Genomic DNA, 17,598 nt, shown 5'->3' on the forward strand with positions numbered 1-17,598 from the left:
TCGCCTCTATCTTGGACTTCCTACAGGGCCTGTTGGATCGGGGTCGCTCGTCATCCACCCTGAAGGTATATGTGGCGGCGATTTCCTGCTGGCATCAAGGGTTCCACGGTTGCTCGGTGGGCTCTGACAGGAATGTGTCTCTGTTTTTGAAGGGCGCCAGGCAGCTCCATCCCCCGGCACGTCCCATGGCGCCATCGTGGGACCTGACAGTGGTGTTGGAGGCCCTGCGGGCTGCTCCGTTTGAGCCATTGGGACAGGCGGATCTGAAATGGCTTTCTATTAAGACGGCCTTCCTTCTGGCCATGGCATCGGGTAAGCGTGTTGGGGAACTGCATGCGTGGTCTGTTCATGAGTCTTGCTTTAAGTGGAATGCTGAGGGCTCTGGTGTTACACTATGGCCTGATGCCACTTTCCTTCCCAAGGGGGCTACGGCCGGGGGCGAGATTCACCCCCTCGAGCTGGCACGATTGAGGTCACCAACAGCGGACGAGCCGTTGTGCCCAGTTCGTGCCTTGGATGTGTATATCCGGGCCACGGCTTCAATGCGCCGGTCTGATTGCCTATTTGTATGTTATGGCGGTCCTCGCAAGGGCCTGGCGCTGTCCAAACAGCGACTCGCTCAGTGGGGGGTGGACCCTATTCAACAGGCTTATGTTTCGCAGGGCCATCCCCCGCCGAATAGTGTGCGGTGTCATTTGACCAGGGGGCTTTCCACCTCGTGGGCTGTGATGGCGGGGGTTCCCCTCCACATCATCTGTGTGTCTGCCTCATGGATGTCGCCGTCTATGTTTTCCCAGTTCTACTGCGTGAATGTGGCGGTGCCTCATCCGCTTCAGGGGATCCTGGGGCGACAGTCGTCATCTTGAGGTGAGCACTTGTTCTGCGGGGGTTGCTTTCGATTCCTCGGGACTTTGTTGGTATGTGTCATCCAAGAAAAAAATGAATAGCGTTAGCATCACGTTACCTCGACCTGTCCTCCTCCTGCAGCCGCTGGAATAGCATTCTTTTTGAGGTTCATTCTCTGGATCTTCTGGCCTTCATTTCTTTCCTGAACTGGGAAGAAGTCCTCAGATGTGAAGTGGGCACTACACACCCGATAATCCAAATGTGGTAAAGTTGGAACTTTGATGCTGGGGTCCGTGTTGAGCGCTATTAGCCATAGCTTCAATAAATCCCGGTCACGAAGTGGGAGCCTGTGAGCTCAGTGACGTCCAGCTGGTCATTTCACTTTCACAGCCAGGATATATGCACACTGGAACCATTGTACCAAAGTTACAACCAGCTGAAAATAAACTCTGACTGCCTAAAAAAGCCGATCGAGATGCCGTGGTCTGAGCAGAGCAGAGACGCTACTTCCATGTAAACAAACAGAATGAATGTGCGCCACGGCGCAGTGTGATGACATCATCGCTTCAGAGTTCCCGGAGAGTTGCTCAATCTAGACGCTTTACAGACTTCCCAATAGCGCTAAGTGATGCTGACTTAATAAATTTACATGTATCTACCACCCCACAACAAACATAAGAGAAAAGAGCGTCTGTAACGGCTGCATGTCGGTGCCCCGCCCGCTGCCGTTATATGGATATGGGAGCATCTAATTATCTTCGAACCAACTGCAAATCACACGAAAGTCAAACGGGTGAGTAAATGTTGTTGTTACGAATGTGAAATAAGGTCCAGATTGTAAAAACGACTGTTCCCCTTTAATCTTTCTGCTCCTTTTTGTATGTATTATTTTCTTTTATGTATATTTTTTGTGTCCTCTTTTGAATGAAAATAAAAAAGAATAATTTGAAGGAAACAACTTTGCAGTGTCTAATTGTACACATATTTCAACCCAGTTGATTAAATACTGTAATTGGAAAAAATATACCTTGTTGTTGTGTCTTCAGTTTTTCCAGCTCAGCTTTTTGTAACTCCAGTTCTCTGTCCTTTGCTGTTTGTATCAAACAAAACAAAAACAAAACCCACACAGAGAAAACAATCCATGTTGTTAAACATCCCTCAGGCCAGTTTTTACTGCAGATTTCAAGAGAAATTTGGAGAAAACAACATCCAGTGTCTAATTGTACATATATTTCAACCCAGTAGATAAAAGACTTGAAATAATAAACATACCTTGCTGTTGTGTCTTCAGTTTTTCCAACTCAGCTGTTTGTAATTCCAGCTCAGCTTTTTGTAACTCCAGTTCTCTGTCCTTTACTGCTTGTACCAAACAAAACAAAAACAAAACCCACAAACAGAGAAAACAATCCATGTTGTTAAACGGTACATCAGAGGTTTGAGGTAGTGTCATTACTTCTCTCACTGTTTTACCTTCGTTCTCTCTATGTAGATCTCTTATTTCATACTTCAGTTCAGCCAGTGTTACACTCATCTCCCTCAGCACAGCATGGATGTCAGGTGTGCAGCTTTGTTGGTTCCTCAAAGTTTCTGCTGGTTCCTCTCCTTTTGATTCAGTTTGCAGCATAATTTCATTGTCAGACTCTGTAGTGAGCTGAGCTGCAGAGACAGAGCAAATCAGGAGCAACAAAGAAAGAAAGGTCTCCATCTCTTCTCTCAGAAATTGGTCTGTGTCGGTCAGACTGAAGGTCCTAGATGTCAGTGCAGCCTTAAATAGTGTCCTGGATGTCAGAAGCTGATCAGTAACTAGCAGGTGGTTGTATTTATCACATCATCTGGGAGATAAAACTTCTACTTTGGACTTGACATGAAATTAAAAAAAGTGTGTCACAGGAGACTTTGCATGAAAACATTTACATTCATACTTTATTACCAAGGAAGAAAATGCAAGACGTCTGGTGTTAACATGCTGTTTATTAGATCTACCTTTTTTTTCCAAACAAATGTTGTTGGTTTTCAACATATGCATGTAACATAATAAAAAAAAACAATCTGCCATCATCTAAGTCAAAAAAAGTGATCAAAGACAACCAGAAATAAACATAATACAACAGGATAATATATGATCTATTTTATGATCTACCACATGACAGTTGTAGGATCACCTGAAGGATTTTCGTTTGTGTCAACTGTGCAAGAATGACCTTTTAAAACACAAAATAAATAAAAGCCTGGTGGTCACCCTCTCAATGTCAAAGAATCAATCCTCTGGAGACAAGCCAACAGTGGGTGCGTTTACATGCAGTCAATAACCCTTTCTTAACCAGAATATTCGAAATAACCCGGTTGCGCACAGCCATGTAAACACGTGCAAAAACCTAAATATGCTCATATTCCGGTTTTTAAAAAACCTGAATATTACCCCTGGGTTACTCCTTTTCTAACCTGAATTTCTGGTCATATAAACGCGCATCGGAATATCCCGGTCGAAACGGACATGAAATACTGCTCTGCGCATGTTCTACCCGCAAGGAATCTCGGTCATTTGAGTCCAGGAACTACTTGTGACACAGTTTAACTGCTACTAAGAAAATAAAATGTGCCAAAACGATCGTTCACTTCTTCTCTTTTACTGAAAAAAAACGGTGCATCGCATTCTAACAACATGCAGAGAGAGCCTGCAGCGCCCTTCTTTTTCTGTGGTGTCTGCATGCGTCTGCAAAGCACACATTTCTTGATGATCTTTCTGGACAGGGAGTTGGCATGGGGAAGGCAACATTTTTGTCCCAGTCTTGAGAGCATGTGGTTTCTTCCTGAGTGTCCAACTTGATAATGGATATGTTGTAGGATAAGGTTTGATATGTGGGAAGCTTTTGGAAGGATAACTGAATTCTTCTGGCTGCACATTTGTTGATCTGACCTCCCACTCTCAAGATGCTCTGGTCAATCTTTGGATCCAGTTTGTAGATGGTGCTTCTTGAACTGAGCATTTTTCCATTTTGCAAACAGGCAAATTCATCATGGAAGTAGTGTCTTTGAAACAAATTCTCTGCTTCTTGCATATCTTCCACTGAAAGACTTTGAATTCCAGTCTTATCTTTGATCTTTTTTTTTCTTCATCTCTGGAGATACTTGAGAGGTTCTGCAGGTTTTTCTAAACTTACAGAGAAGTTGTAGCAGCTTTTTCACTTTCAGTATCCAGGATACAGCACGCAGAAGCCGGTTCCGTGATGAGTGATACTCGATTAGTGTACAGATCGGGTCTTGGTTTTCGACACTGACACTATTAACTGTGATGTCCTTTTTTATTTCAGGGTCATTTTCTCTTATACTATCTCCCAGAACCTGTGAAGTCATTAGTCATTTTGTTTTCTTCTTTCCCAAGTATTCAGGACCTTTTAGCCATTGTGATCTCTAGATGCAGCCCATGCGATGCATCATCTGCTGGATTGTCCCTTGAACTTACATATCTCCACTGACTTATACGAGAAAGGTCATGGATCACTGCAACTCTGTTGGATACAAATGTATGAAATCTTTTTGTCTGATTCCAAATGTATTTCAATACAGTTGTACTGTCTGCCCAGAAATTGAAACTTCAAGTGGTAGATTTAACTCCTTCTTCACCATCCAATCCATTTTGAAAGCTAATGTTGCTGCTGTCAGTTAAAGCCTTGGGACGGTGATTGCTTGAGAAGTGAGACTCTGGCTTTTCCAAATACAAAGGCAACGTGAGTGTTTCCTTGTTGATCCATGAGTCTGAGGTAGTTGGCTGTGCCGTAACCTGATTCACGAGCATCACAAAAGGGATGGAGCTCAGCCTTCATTGCTGAGTCGATGATTTCAGGCTTCATACATCTTGCTATCTGAAATCCACTCATTTGAGTTACCGCTCCAACCTATCTCTGCCACAACCTCACATATTCCTGAGGAATGATTTGATCTCATCCAAGATTCAACTTGCAAAGTTCTTTAAGAATTTGTTTTGCTTTGTGGATGAAGGGAGACAGAAAACCCTGTGGATCATAAATGGAGCTGACTGTGAACATTGGAAAGAAAGAGTCACCGTATCATTTGCATACTTAAGAAATTTAAATTTATAAAAATGCAACATCAGAATCAGAATGTCTTTATTGTCATGTAGCCGCATAGAGGTGTCTGCTCTATGTCCCTCATATGTAGCACCATATTCGCTGGCCACCTCATTAGCAATTAGAGCAATAATCATCCTTCCTTTGATCTAGGTGCTCCTGTGATCTGTTCCTGACGTCATTCCTGCCTTGTCTCCAGTGTGCTTTGTCTCCAAGCCTGCTAGTCTGGAGCCACTCATCCCAAGCTCCTCTGTATCACGGCAGCAGCTGTGTGGCTACTGTGGGCCAGCGGCTCCTCTATCTACTGGGTGGAACTAACCTCCAATTTTGAGCATTTGGCTGGGACAGCTGGCTGGGCACGCTCTTCATTTGGGGGTTGCCCCCCCCCCCCCCCAACCCCCCACACTCCCCCAGCATGAATGAATGAGTGAATGCGTGAGAGTGTGTGTGTGTAAAGGTGCGGGTTGCATTTTATTGTATCATTGGTGTGTTTATTTCTATTTCTTTTGTTCATTTGGTTTGTTTCACTTGTCAACACATACGTGTTTTTTCCTTTCCCCTTCAGCGGCTGGAGGTCAGTGGTGGCGTGCTGGTGTCCGGAAGGTGGCATTCTTCCTTGTTTGCTGTGTGCGGTGGTGGTTTGGTTCACTGGGTGTGGTTTGATTTGCTTTACTTTTGTTTAATGGATCGCTCCCCTCCGCATGAGCTCAAGCCCATCCACGAGGCCTTAGCAGAGAATCAATTCCCCCCTCCTTCCCTGGGTTCTGTGTGAGTTTTTAAAGTATGTATTAGGTACTTTTCAACACTTATTGTTGGAATAAAAACTGTTTTTAGTTGGAACCACATCTGTTTCAATGAGCAACGAACCTGTTTGCTTTCAGTTCAATTCCCTGGATGAAAGTCCCAGGGAGGCATTGTTGGGTCTTACACAACAATTGACACTTCTCTTCCCACAATAACTGAGCCAATATTCCTCCTCCTCTCTCTTCTTCCTCCTCCTCTTATATGAAACAAGAAAATTAAAAGTGCACTCCACCAAAATGGATAAGTACATAAATAAGATAATGTAAAATCACACTCAACATGTGACATCAATACAAAAACGCAAAAAAAAACCCAACATAAAATCATCCAATGAGATCCATGAAACACTAATGATTTAATGTGTTCTGAGTTCAGTGCGTAAGAGTAAATAAATACAGAAGTTATCAAACAAGGTCACTTACCCCATAAAATAACTTTCCTGGAAGAGAAACAAAGGGTTGGACCTTGTTCTCTGTGCGTAAAATGTGACTAGATAAGAACATTTTAATGATTTTATTTCTAGAATATCTAGATTAGTCATTGACCGTTCCTCTGAAGTGTGTCATTGATGAGGCCAAACTATAATAAACACTTCTTGATATGACGCTCAAGGCCTTTGCAAGCTATCAGAATTTAGTTGAAGCCCAAACCTTTATAAAAATGTCAAGAAAAGCTGTGATCAAAATCAAATCGAACTTAATTTGTAGAGCACTTTCATATTCATAAAAAAACACACAGTGCTAAACAGCAAAATCAGTTATAAAAATAAAATCGCACCTTCAATCAGGGTCATATGCATGCACACACACACACACACATGCGCGCGCACACACACACACACATGCGCGCGCGCGCACACACACACACACACAAACACACACACACACACACACACACACACACACACACCGAGGTGTACATGCACACACACACATACAAACACACACTTCCAGTTTGTTTCATACAGAAAGAAGACATGGCACTGAGCATCATGGGGAACACCACCATTTGGGCAGCCCACACCAGAAGAAGTCATAAGTCAGGACTGCTGGGATTCCGGTGCCCAACACCCCACTTTGCCAGACCAAGGGAAACCCCACACCCAGGTGGAGTAAATATAGCTCAGTGTCAAAAATCATGTGCTGCCTTGGGGAGCCCCACACCTAATTTCATGGGTTCCTGAGGAACATGTATCCATACTTACATAAAAACATCAATGTGCAATTCTACAATTCTACGATTTCATTTAGTAGATACTTTTGTCCAAAGTGACGTAAAGAATTCAGACGTAAGAAAGAAACCTTTAGTAAGTGCTTCAACTGCTTCAAGTGCGAATGGTCAAAGGAGTTGCCATCAAGTTGCAGAAGAAGTGCTAACTATGCCCCCACCATTTTTTGTTTTTTTTGTCAACTTAGTCAGTGCTAAGTAAGTGCTGGGTTTTGGACCACCTGACCTATTCTACCCCTAAGGTGGAGTCGGATTAAATGCCTAGGTGTTCTCTGAACAATTTAGTCTTCAATTATCTCTTGAAAGTAGAAAGGGACTCAGCAGAACGCACAGAGTTTGGTAGTTTGTTCCACCATTTGGGAACAACAGAGGAGAAAAGGCTGGAAGCACCAGGCGTCTCTCACATGCAGACAATGGCGGCGCCAGAGTATTTTTTCTGGTTCAACTAAAGTGGGGCTGACCCATATTGTGGCAGGGCTCCAAAAAATGCCAGAACTTAAATGTGAACGTATATTTAATAAAACAACACTCTCACACCATAGCTAGAAATAGGTACAGAGAGATGCTTTGCGTTAATAGTACAACAGGTGATTCGGAGTGAGAATACAGCATAGATAAGAGGTGATGAGACCATCAGAGGGCAATCAGAGGGTTCATAAGGTCAACTTTAACACACACAGATCACCCGATTCAACACCACACATTTTCTAGTTGACCTATAAAACCGTATACTGTGTTCCATAGAACACCCAAGAATCTAAACACAGCTCCAACAAATTAAGAATGCAGACTGCAAGAGCGCATCGAGGAGGCAAACCACACGCAGCAGTCAGGAAAATAATATACAATATTAAACTCACCAGGCTGATTTTCACAGAAGTACAATCCTTTGGTTTTTCTGACTGGAGGCCTAAAACCACAGGTGCACAGGTCCGCTGCTCTGTCCCGAATCTCACTCCACGACTCTTCTGCACGTTTGTCTGATAATGTCGGTATGACTGACCAAGACTAAGGCTATTATGGATGAAAGCATGCTGGATGAGTGGTTAACGCTCTTGGCTCACAGCAACAAGGTCATGGGTTTGACCCCCGGCCCGTGCGGGCCTTTCTGTGTGAAGTTTGCATGTTCCTCCGGGATCTCCGGTTTCCCCCATCAACTGATAACATGCACTCCATTCAATCCTCCAGTCAGCTGATCTGACCATTAGCCTGGCTCTCCATCTGGAGATGGGTCCCTGGGTGCTCACCGCAGCTGCCCACTGCTCCTACGGAATGCTTCAGCAGCATCGATGGATGGGAAAAATGCAGAGGACAAATTTTGTTGTACATTCACTGTATAATGACCAATAAAGTACCTTACCTAAGAGAGGGAGACTGGAGCTGGTCAGACATGAATTTTGTGACCCGGAAAAGCTCCTTGAAAAGTGCGAGAAGCAGGACAAACTGTTCATCAATAAGACGGACCGTCCGGCGACGTTTAAAAACAAATTTGTCCATGTTTTGATCAGCTTCCTACCGTGAACTTAATCATGAGTGACTATGAGCCGCCAACACAAATAACAGCCAGGTTAACTAAAGCGCACTCACATGAGTGATGTACTACGTAGCAGGACCCCATTCATCCCATGACCCTGTTGAGTGACAGCTCAGCTTTCATCACAGATGCCTGTCTGAATGCCGCGACATGTGCCGCAGTGGCGCTGTTGGATTTAAAACTATTATTTGTCCTTGGGTGGCTTATGCTAGGGCTAATACAATTCTTGGTGGGGCTTCAGTCAACCAATCCCCACCCTGACGCCGCTTATGTATGCAGAGCGAAGTGGGTGTGAAGGAGAGTAGACCTGGATCAGGGAATCCAGGGAGGCTAGAGTCGTTCTTGTAAATGTTTTGTAAGCCAGGAGGAGAGTTTTGAATTTGATTCTGGCTGCAACTGGAAGCCAGTAAAGGGAGATGAACAGGGGAGTGACATGAGCTCTTTTGGGCTGGTTGAAGACCAGACATGCTGCTGCATTCTGGATCATCTGTAGAGGTTTGACTGTACATGCAGGGAGACCTGCCAGAAGAGAGTTGCAGTAGCCAATGCGTGATATCACGAGAGCCTGAACCAGAAGTTGTGTGGCCTGTTGGGTCAGGAAGGGTTTGATCTTCCTGATGTTGAAGAGGTCATAGAAACTGAGGCCACATGAACCTTGAAGGTCAGCTGGTCATCAATCATGACACCCAGGTTTCTGGCTGAGTTTGTGGGCACAAGAAGGCTCGAGTGAAGTTGGACACTGATCTGAGGCTGGACGGATGGACAGATGTTTTTCCAGCTTGGAAAGACCATGAATTCAGTCTTAGACAGATGTAGCTGAAGGTGCCATTCCTTCATCCATGTGGAGATATCAGCCAGACATGCTGATGTCCGAGCTGAGACCGTCGTGTCGTCAGGTGGAACAGAGAGGAAGAGCTGAGTGTCGGCAGCATAACAGTGGTAGAAGAAGCCATGGGAGCGAATCACTGCACCAAGTGAGGTGGTGTACAGAGAGAAGAGTAAGGGACCAAGCACAGACCCCTGAGGGACCCCTGTTGATAGGCCATGTGACCTTGACATCTCCCCTCGCCATGACACACTGAAGGATCTGCCATTGAGGTAGGACTTGAACCACAACAGGACGGAACCTGAGATGCCGAGGTCAGAGAGTGTGGAGAAGAGGATTTGATGGTTCACGGTGTCAAAGGCAGCAGACAAGTCCAGTGGCAGTAGGACAGAGGGCTGACCAGCAGCTCTCGCTGGCCGCAGAGATTCTGTGACTGATAGGAGTGCAGTCTCGGTGGAGGGGTTGCAGCTGAAGCCTGACTGTAAAAAGTCCAGTAGGTTGTTGTTCTGGAGATGTTCAGAGACTTGGTTAGATACTGAGCGCTCCAGTATTTTCGACAACAATGACAGAAGTGAGACTGGCCTGTAGTTTTCAACCTGGGCTGGGTTCAGATGAGGCTTTTTGAGCAGTGGGGTGATGCAGGTTTGTTTAAAAGTAGCAGGAAAAATGCCGGTTTCCAGGGAGGAATTGACAATGTGCGTGACTGCAGGTTTGATTGTGTTCAAGATGGTCTGCAGGATGCTGATGGGTATTGGATCGAGAGGACATGTTGTAGGTTTTGAGCTCAGAAGAAGTCTGGAGACCTCATCTTTGGTCAGAGGAGCAAAAGAGCTGAGTGAAGGAGCAGTCGTGGGTTTGAGGTGACTGGACTGGTCAGGCTCAGAGAACTGGTTGCTCAGTGGACGTCTGAGCAGCTGGAGGAGAAGGCAAGGAGTTGAACACCATAAATAGTTTTCTGGAATCAGAAGCTGCACAGATCTTGCTCTGATAAAATGTTTTCTTTGCGGACTGCAAGCAGGAGGTAAAGGAAGCAATTTCTGTTTGTATGAGGACAAATCAGCGGGTTCTTGGGATTTACACCACTTTCTTTCTGCTGCCCTGAGTCCAGCTCTTTGTTCTCTAAGAACTTCTGAGAGGTTGTTTTTTCTTGGCTGGTTTCGACACCCGGGGGCAGGGTTTGTCCAAAGAGGACACCAGAGAGGAACAGAGTGTCTCTGTAACCTCATTAACAGGAAGTGATGAGAAGTGTGAATGGTCGGGCAGGACAGAGCTCACCTCCTCAGACAGCTGAGCTGCTGTGAGGGACTTCAGGTTTCTGCGGAAGGAGACCATCTGTGTTGGTGTCTGCAATGGTGGAAAGGCAGCTGCAAATTTTACCAAGAAATAATCTGACAGGTGTAGTGGAGTTACTGTCACCTCTGCTATGGAGCAGTTACGAGTCAGCACCAAGTCAAGGACTTTACCAGCTTTGTGGGTGGGAGGAGACGGAGCCAGTACAAGTGCAAAAAAAGAGATCTGTGCCAAAAAGTCCTGTGCTTGAGGTTTGTCAAGAATGTTCATGTCGCCCATAACAATCAGTGGTGTTCCATCATCAGGTGTATAAAAGGCTGGGTTGGGGAGTGTCCGGGTTGGTTCTCAGCAGGCGGAAGTAACGTGAGGCGTCAGCTGTCGTTCACCGGCGGTGTGAGTTTGTGGACTAGCCGACCTGCGGGTTGGACCAGACCGGCCATTGAGTCTGGTACTTGCCTTACCTCACAGACACGTACGTTGTTGTTGATGCCCGGATCCCAGTAAATGACAGAACGTGAGTGCCATTCATCCGCCGTGTGAGTTTGTTCCCGTGATCTGTGCGTCTGTGCAAGCCGTGCCGGCCTCCGCACCGCAGGAAGATGTTGTTTGTTCCCGTTCCTGTCGCTGTGAAGGTGCCGGGGCACTTGTTTAATACTTTGATACATGTTATTTCCTGAGCGAGAGACCGGTGGAGTGTCGGGTTCTGTGCCGTCGGGAGTGCTCGTTCTCCTCCCCCTGTGCAGTCCAGGCGGGCGGTGATAAACTCCTAATACGTTTCCTCGTTGTTCAGTGGTGTTGTTTCCGCCCCGGTGGGGCGGGAGCCTTTGTTTCCACACTGGCTCATGTCATGCAGGCAGCGGTGAGCTCCTTAGGTTTCTATTACGCGTGATTTATCTGTATTGTTTCCACCCTGCATATAGGTTAGAGCGCTCGTCTCCTTCACCTGTGTGTCCGGGCGGGCGGTGTTTATTCTTCAGCTCCACTTAGTTATTTTCCTTCGATGAGATGATTCTTTGTTCTGGTGCCTATTGGATAGTAGACTTAGATAATTTACGTTTATCCATGAGTATGACTATTTATAATTTATATTAATGTGAGTGGAATATAGAGGCTGAAGTTGATTTTTCTTTATTATTGTTTATTGCAGAACTGCTTGTGGATCAGGATTCATCAACTAATAAACACATCTGAAGAGCAATAAACCTCCCTCCGTGTGTTCTTACCGACACTCCTCTTGGATGCTGGATCCACTTAATGAACTGTGCCTATTCCAATTTACCTCATTTACATTGGTCCTTCGAGCCGGATTCAGCATTCCAGATGGATTCAGATGAGGAGCTCTTCCCGGATGTGCGACCCAAGCGGCAGAGACAACGGCCGGCCAGGTTCCAGGACTTCGAGGTGGACTACATGGGTCGTCGTCCTCCCAGGGGAAGACAGCAGGGGCCGCCTCTCTCTGAACCTCCGCCAAAGCAGCATGCGGCTCTCTCCCCTTACGTTCCAACCCCTCTGAGTCCCCGTTATGCCCTCCGTCCTCCTTCCGGTGGATCCCCCAGGGATGCTGCTCATCCGGAGACATATCAGCTAGCCCAGGACCACCTGCGAAGGAGAAGCGCATTGAAAGAGCCCGTACCTGACGCCCCCCCTGCCGATCCATGGAGTTCTTATGGAGGCCCCCCCTATCCCGATCCTCGAGTCCTCCATGAGGAGAACGCCAAGCTGCTCCAGTCTCAGCAGGCAGTTCGGGCCACATTAGAGGAACTGCATGAAGCTCGCACAGAAATGAGGGAGCTGCTCCATGTGGTCCGCGAACTCAGGAACGACATGGACCGGTCTGCCAGTTCAACCCCCAGCCATAGCAGTTCCAGACCTCGGGGGGCCAGTGCCGCCATGTCCCAGCAGAACCCCGTTCCACCACCGCCTGAGAAGGAGGATGAGGAGGACTGGCCCCCTCCCCCTCCACCACCCTGGCCTGAACCTGAAGATGACCTGCCAGCAAGTATGGGTGGTCTCAACCTGGGCCAGCGAATCTTCCAGCATAACCCCCCACCACATGCCTACGGATACTCGGCTCAAACACCCACTGTGTTTGCCTCACCACCACCACAGTTTGTGCCTCCTGCACCCACCAGTGGGATCATGCAGTATCCTCCAGTGCGGCCTCCTCAACCACCTTATAACCCTGCTAACATCTCCTCAGGCTTCAGACCTCCAGGACAGCAGCAGGCCTTTCCCCCTCCGATAGCCACCAGGGCTACACCTAGCCTCCCTGTACAGCTCCCTGGGGCTGAAAGAGTGTATAGAGGGCCTACACCAACGATTCCCAAGTTCACCCGGCCAGACCCAAGCGAGTTCACTCGACTCCGTATCGCCTTGGAGAATCTCCTACCCCCAGACTCCACAGAGCTCTTCAAATACCAGATACTCACAGATCATCTAAGGCTGGAGGAGGCCCAGCTCATCGCTGATGCCTATCTGCACTCCCCTAACCCGTACACGGATACCATGAGAGCTCTGTATGACAGATATGGCCAACCTCATCAGATCGCTCTGAGAAAAATAGCTGGTGTTCTGGAAGCTCCTGAGATCAGACGTGGGGATTCGGCAGGCTTCCAGCGGTTTTCACTTCAGGTTCAGTCCTTAGTGGGCTTACTCAAGACCCTGGGCCCCGCGGGAGAGGTTGAACTCAAGTGCGGTTCACATGTAGCGCGCCTTCTGACTAAGCTCCCAGCAGACCAGAGAGCTGACTTCCGCCGCCATCAGTTCAGGCAGCCTGGTGCCGTTCATACCCTGCGTGATCTATCGGAGTGGCTCAGCTACGAGTCCTGGTGCCTGAGCTTCGACAGCCAAGATGGCGCCAGACCGAACAGGGAGCAGCAGCTTCCTAAAATGAACCCTCGCACCAAGCAAACTGTGGCAGTCCTACATGGCCGAGAAAAACCTTCTGGGGCTGGGTATGCACCAGAACCTGGGAAGAAGAGACCAGTGGGGAATGCTCATTGTCCCTACTGTCAAGGCGATGACCACTACCTGAGTCAGTGCAATGAGGTAGCCAAGCTCAGCCAAGAGCAACTTAAAGGGTGGATCAAGGCCAACAAGCGATGCTGGTGCTGCGCACACAACCATCATGCGGCTCAATGTACCTTAAAGAAACCGTGCCACATCTGCCAGGGGAAACACCTCCTCGCTCTCCATGAGATAAACCTTAGGCCTGGGAGAAGTGACAAGGAGTCTGCCTCTAAGGAAGAGAGCTGTCTAACTAACTCCGCCTCAGGCTCCCTCTACCTCAACAGGCCCGAAACCAGTGATCGGGTCATGCTGAAGGTGGTCCCAGTATTTCTGCATTACCGGGGGAGAACCATAAGCTCCTTCGCCCTGCTGGATGATGGTTCGGAGAGGTCCATGCTGTTACCTGATGCAGCTGAGTCCCTCGGTATAACAGGTGTTCCGGAAGACCTCCCACTACGGACAGTCCGGCACACAATAGAAGGTGTGACCCGCGTCGACTGCCTTACTATTGTTGCAGAGAGGAACCGAAACTCCCATGCTAAGCACCTAACACCCTCCCCCGATTCTCCGGGGGCTGTGAATCAAGCCTCCCCCCGCTGGCCTTGCGATTCAAGTGATGCCAAAAAGAGTGGCCTGACGCCAAATATGGTTGCTGACCCCTCCTTTACAGGGACACACTATGATGACTAAATGGAGGGCATGTTGACAATAAGAGAGTTGGAGCTCATTGCTGAAAATGAACAGTGAAAAATACCATGAAATAAGCTGCTCAGTAACTACAGGAAGAGTTTGATTGCTGTGTTAACGAATGGAGGTTTTTCTATTGATTATTGAGAAGTGTCTGCATAATTCTGGGCAGGCCACTTATTTAAATGTAAATAAAAGAGAGATATTTTTTCCACATTGGGGTTTCTGGTACATCATCTCATTAAAGCTAGGGTTGGCAATCTTGGAAAACTAGCGTTACCATGTAGCATCTCCCCAGGGCTCTGCCTGGCTAGCTCCGCCCAGCTCCCACCCCATTGGAGGAGCTCCCGTTGGGAGCGGAGACGTTCACGGCGCGCGCGGCACTTCCGCGTCCAGTGCGTTCCTGGCGTAACCTGTCCTCAGCGCTTCGTTTCTTCGTTTTTCTTTATTTGCACTACACCAAGGTATGGCGCACTCAACGGTAAGTAATCCCCCAAACATTCTTCTCCGCCATTCTGCAACGACGCTCCGTCCTTCTACGCACGCACTGAGCCAGGGTCAGTGCACGCGTACATGTACGAGCAGGGGGCAGGTCGAGCGGTGAAGGGATTTGATTGGTTTAAAAAAAGGTGTCCCGTCAACACTATTGGTTGCTGTTTTTCGCCTTTTACTCCTGCTGTAGATAGCAGATATTTTCCAGACTACTTTAAAAACACGCTATGAATTGCTTCCCATCGGGTCATAAAGATCATTTTAACCAGTATTTAAAAAAAATTGTCTCATTCAAATCGCCAACCCTAACTTTAACTTTTGGAAGAATCCTTTATAATTTCTGGTCAAAACCTTTGTGGATGAATAAATGTAACTAAATTATCCTGGAATGTGAATAATTTTTGGTGTGTCTGCATCCACAGGACTTCATGTAAACAACTCAAAAAGATGTAGTTCATATGCCAGGCCTTTAGGTGGCATATGAACCACATCATATGGTGGTGTAACTCTGTAACTCTACCAGAAATACACCACAGCAGACGACACTGAGCACTGTGCTCCGTAAACAACCACAAAGCAAGAAGATGTCACCTTTTAAACAACAACAACATCAACAACAACAACAAAAAAGCCCCTCGAAGCCCCCCACATTTACCATGGGGAAGAGGTATGTGGACGACATCCTGCAGAAAATAAAAAAAGGACACACACAAGAATTAACAAAACATCTCAACACAATCGACACCACCAGAAAAATTCAGTTCACACATGAGGAAGAAGAGAACCATGCAATAAATTTTCTGGACATTAACATTTCCCACAAAGATGATGGCAGTAAAGTAATCCTTAAAACCAGTCTCTTTTTTGGAGAAAGGAACTGTATTCAGAATACACCAAATTAAAACTGTAACTGTGATGGAATACAGTTACTCTTATTTTGTTTTCTAAACATGATACGTAATGTAATCCGTTACTTCCCGACCCTGATTATGAATCATCTACACTGCTCATTCCTGTAGTATGACTGAAGGATTGATTGGGAATAGGTAACTGTTACCCCACACTTCAACACAATATGTGAAGTTTGTTAGTATGAGGGAACAGTATAATGTACTGCATTTCCATCAAGGTATGATCTTACTTTATTTCAAATTGAAAGGCTTTCAGTGGTCCTTGTTTTCATGTGTCTGGCGTGGGCTGTCTCTGATTATTTACCGTCAGTTGTTACGCCTAGAAATTTCTTCTCCTCAAAAGCAGTGTGGACGACAATCCCGAAATTTTGAGACCAGTGAGACCAGGCCATTCTGCTCACCTGTGCGTGCACGTCACTGTTTACAGCTCTCAGCATCGCTCAAACTTTCCATCGCAGGCTTCCCTAAAGGTTTCTACAATGTCAGACTTGAAAGCGGAGCTCACAGGGTAATTCAATATTCGTACACATGCGCAGCCAGCTGACCTAGCCAGGTGCAGCACATTGAATGCCTTCACCAGATTGATTGACCGGAAAGCCACAGAAGGAAAAACTCTCCATGCCACCTTTAACATAGTCAATTTGGACTCTGTTTATTGTTATCTGTGGTTCTGAGTTGTCTTCAACATTTCCAAACATCTTTGCTTTAGTCTTATAAGAAATAAAAAGGTGTGGCTTTGATGATAAGCACGGCCTTTCTTTTTTTTCTTTCAGAATTGTTTATTGTGGGATGATAAATACTAAAAGGCAAAATATCCAAATATATTTGTCTGAATCAGTGGTGTTCAAAGGGAGGGATTACCTATGAGGAGACTTAGTGTCTCTAAATGACCATAAATGTGACCGATTGTGTTTGTTTGTCTCTTTGTTTCCTCTGTGATGGACAGATGACCTGTTCAGGGTCAAACCTGACTTCACTGATTGTGATCTGTGATGATCTCCAATGCCTCATGACTTTCAGTTGAACACAGTGAAACTGAGGATGGATGAAAACAGGAAAACAATACATAAAGGCTTTTTTAACTCAAGATTAAAGGATAAGTATGGTTAATACAGTTTTCACATTGTTTATAGAATGAAGTACAATACACTCACCCAGAAGGCTTTTCTGATCCGAACAGTGCTGGGGAGGCTGTGGTTCAGTGGGGACAGCAGTTGTCTTGCAATTGAGAGGTTCTTAGTTCGATTCCTGTCTCTGCATGCCAAAGTGTCCTTGGGCAAAACACTGAACCCCAAATTGCCCCCAGTGGATGGACTGAGCGCCTTGCATGGCAGCCGCCTCCACTGGTGTGTGAATGTGTGTGTGAATGGGTGAATGTGATAATGCAGTGTAAAGTGCTTTGGCCTCTGTCAATGCAGTGTAAAAGTGCTATATAAGTGTAGACCATTTACCATTTCTGGAGAAATTTAGATCCAAAATGGAGCGGCGCACATCCGTATACTGTTAGCAGATGAGGCGCCGCAGCCAGAACGGCTTTAATCGTCCAAAAACTCATTAGTTTCACCAATATTTCATCATGGTTCGTTCACACCTCTCTTCCACGACAGCCCAGTGTCGTGAGATGTGTCATATATGCAGATATATGTTCGATTTGAATTTACTACTTGGCGTGCACGCGTATCTAGACACCTACATCTAGATATCTACGTCTATATGTCTGGGCGTTAATGTGACGTCAGCGGGAGCTACGGAAACCGCGGTGTTGTTGTGTGTGTTATTTCGACTGCCAATGCTAACGATGCAACTTGAGGCTACACACTGTGCTTTTGCGAAAGAGAAAATCATTCAAAGTTCTCGTCCACAACATCTTCATCCGACAGATAT

At 46.4% G+C, this 17,598-nt stretch overlaps 1 long non-coding RNA gene across 1 annotated transcript; it reads right to left on the bottom strand.

The window, feature by feature from the left end:
• Positions 1 to 2,492: 2,492 nt before the first annotated feature.
• LOC115385617 (uncharacterized) lies at positions 2,493 to 11,812 on the bottom strand. Its single transcript, XR_003931155.1, has 3 exons — positions 11,801 to 11,812; positions 10,789 to 10,791; positions 2,493 to 2,624 (listed from the first exon to the last, which is right to left on the bottom strand). It is a non-coding gene; the product is annotated as an uncharacterized LOC115385617 (long non-coding RNA).
• Positions 11,813 to 17,598: the final 5,786 nt, after the last annotated feature.

This window comes from Salarias fasciatus, unplaced genomic scaffold (genome assembly GCF_902148845.1).
Source record: "Salarias fasciatus unplaced genomic scaffold, fSalaFa1.1, whole genome shotgun sequence".
Classification (NCBI taxonomy): Eukaryota; Metazoa; Chordata; class Actinopteri; order Blenniiformes; family Blenniidae; genus Salarias; species Salarias fasciatus.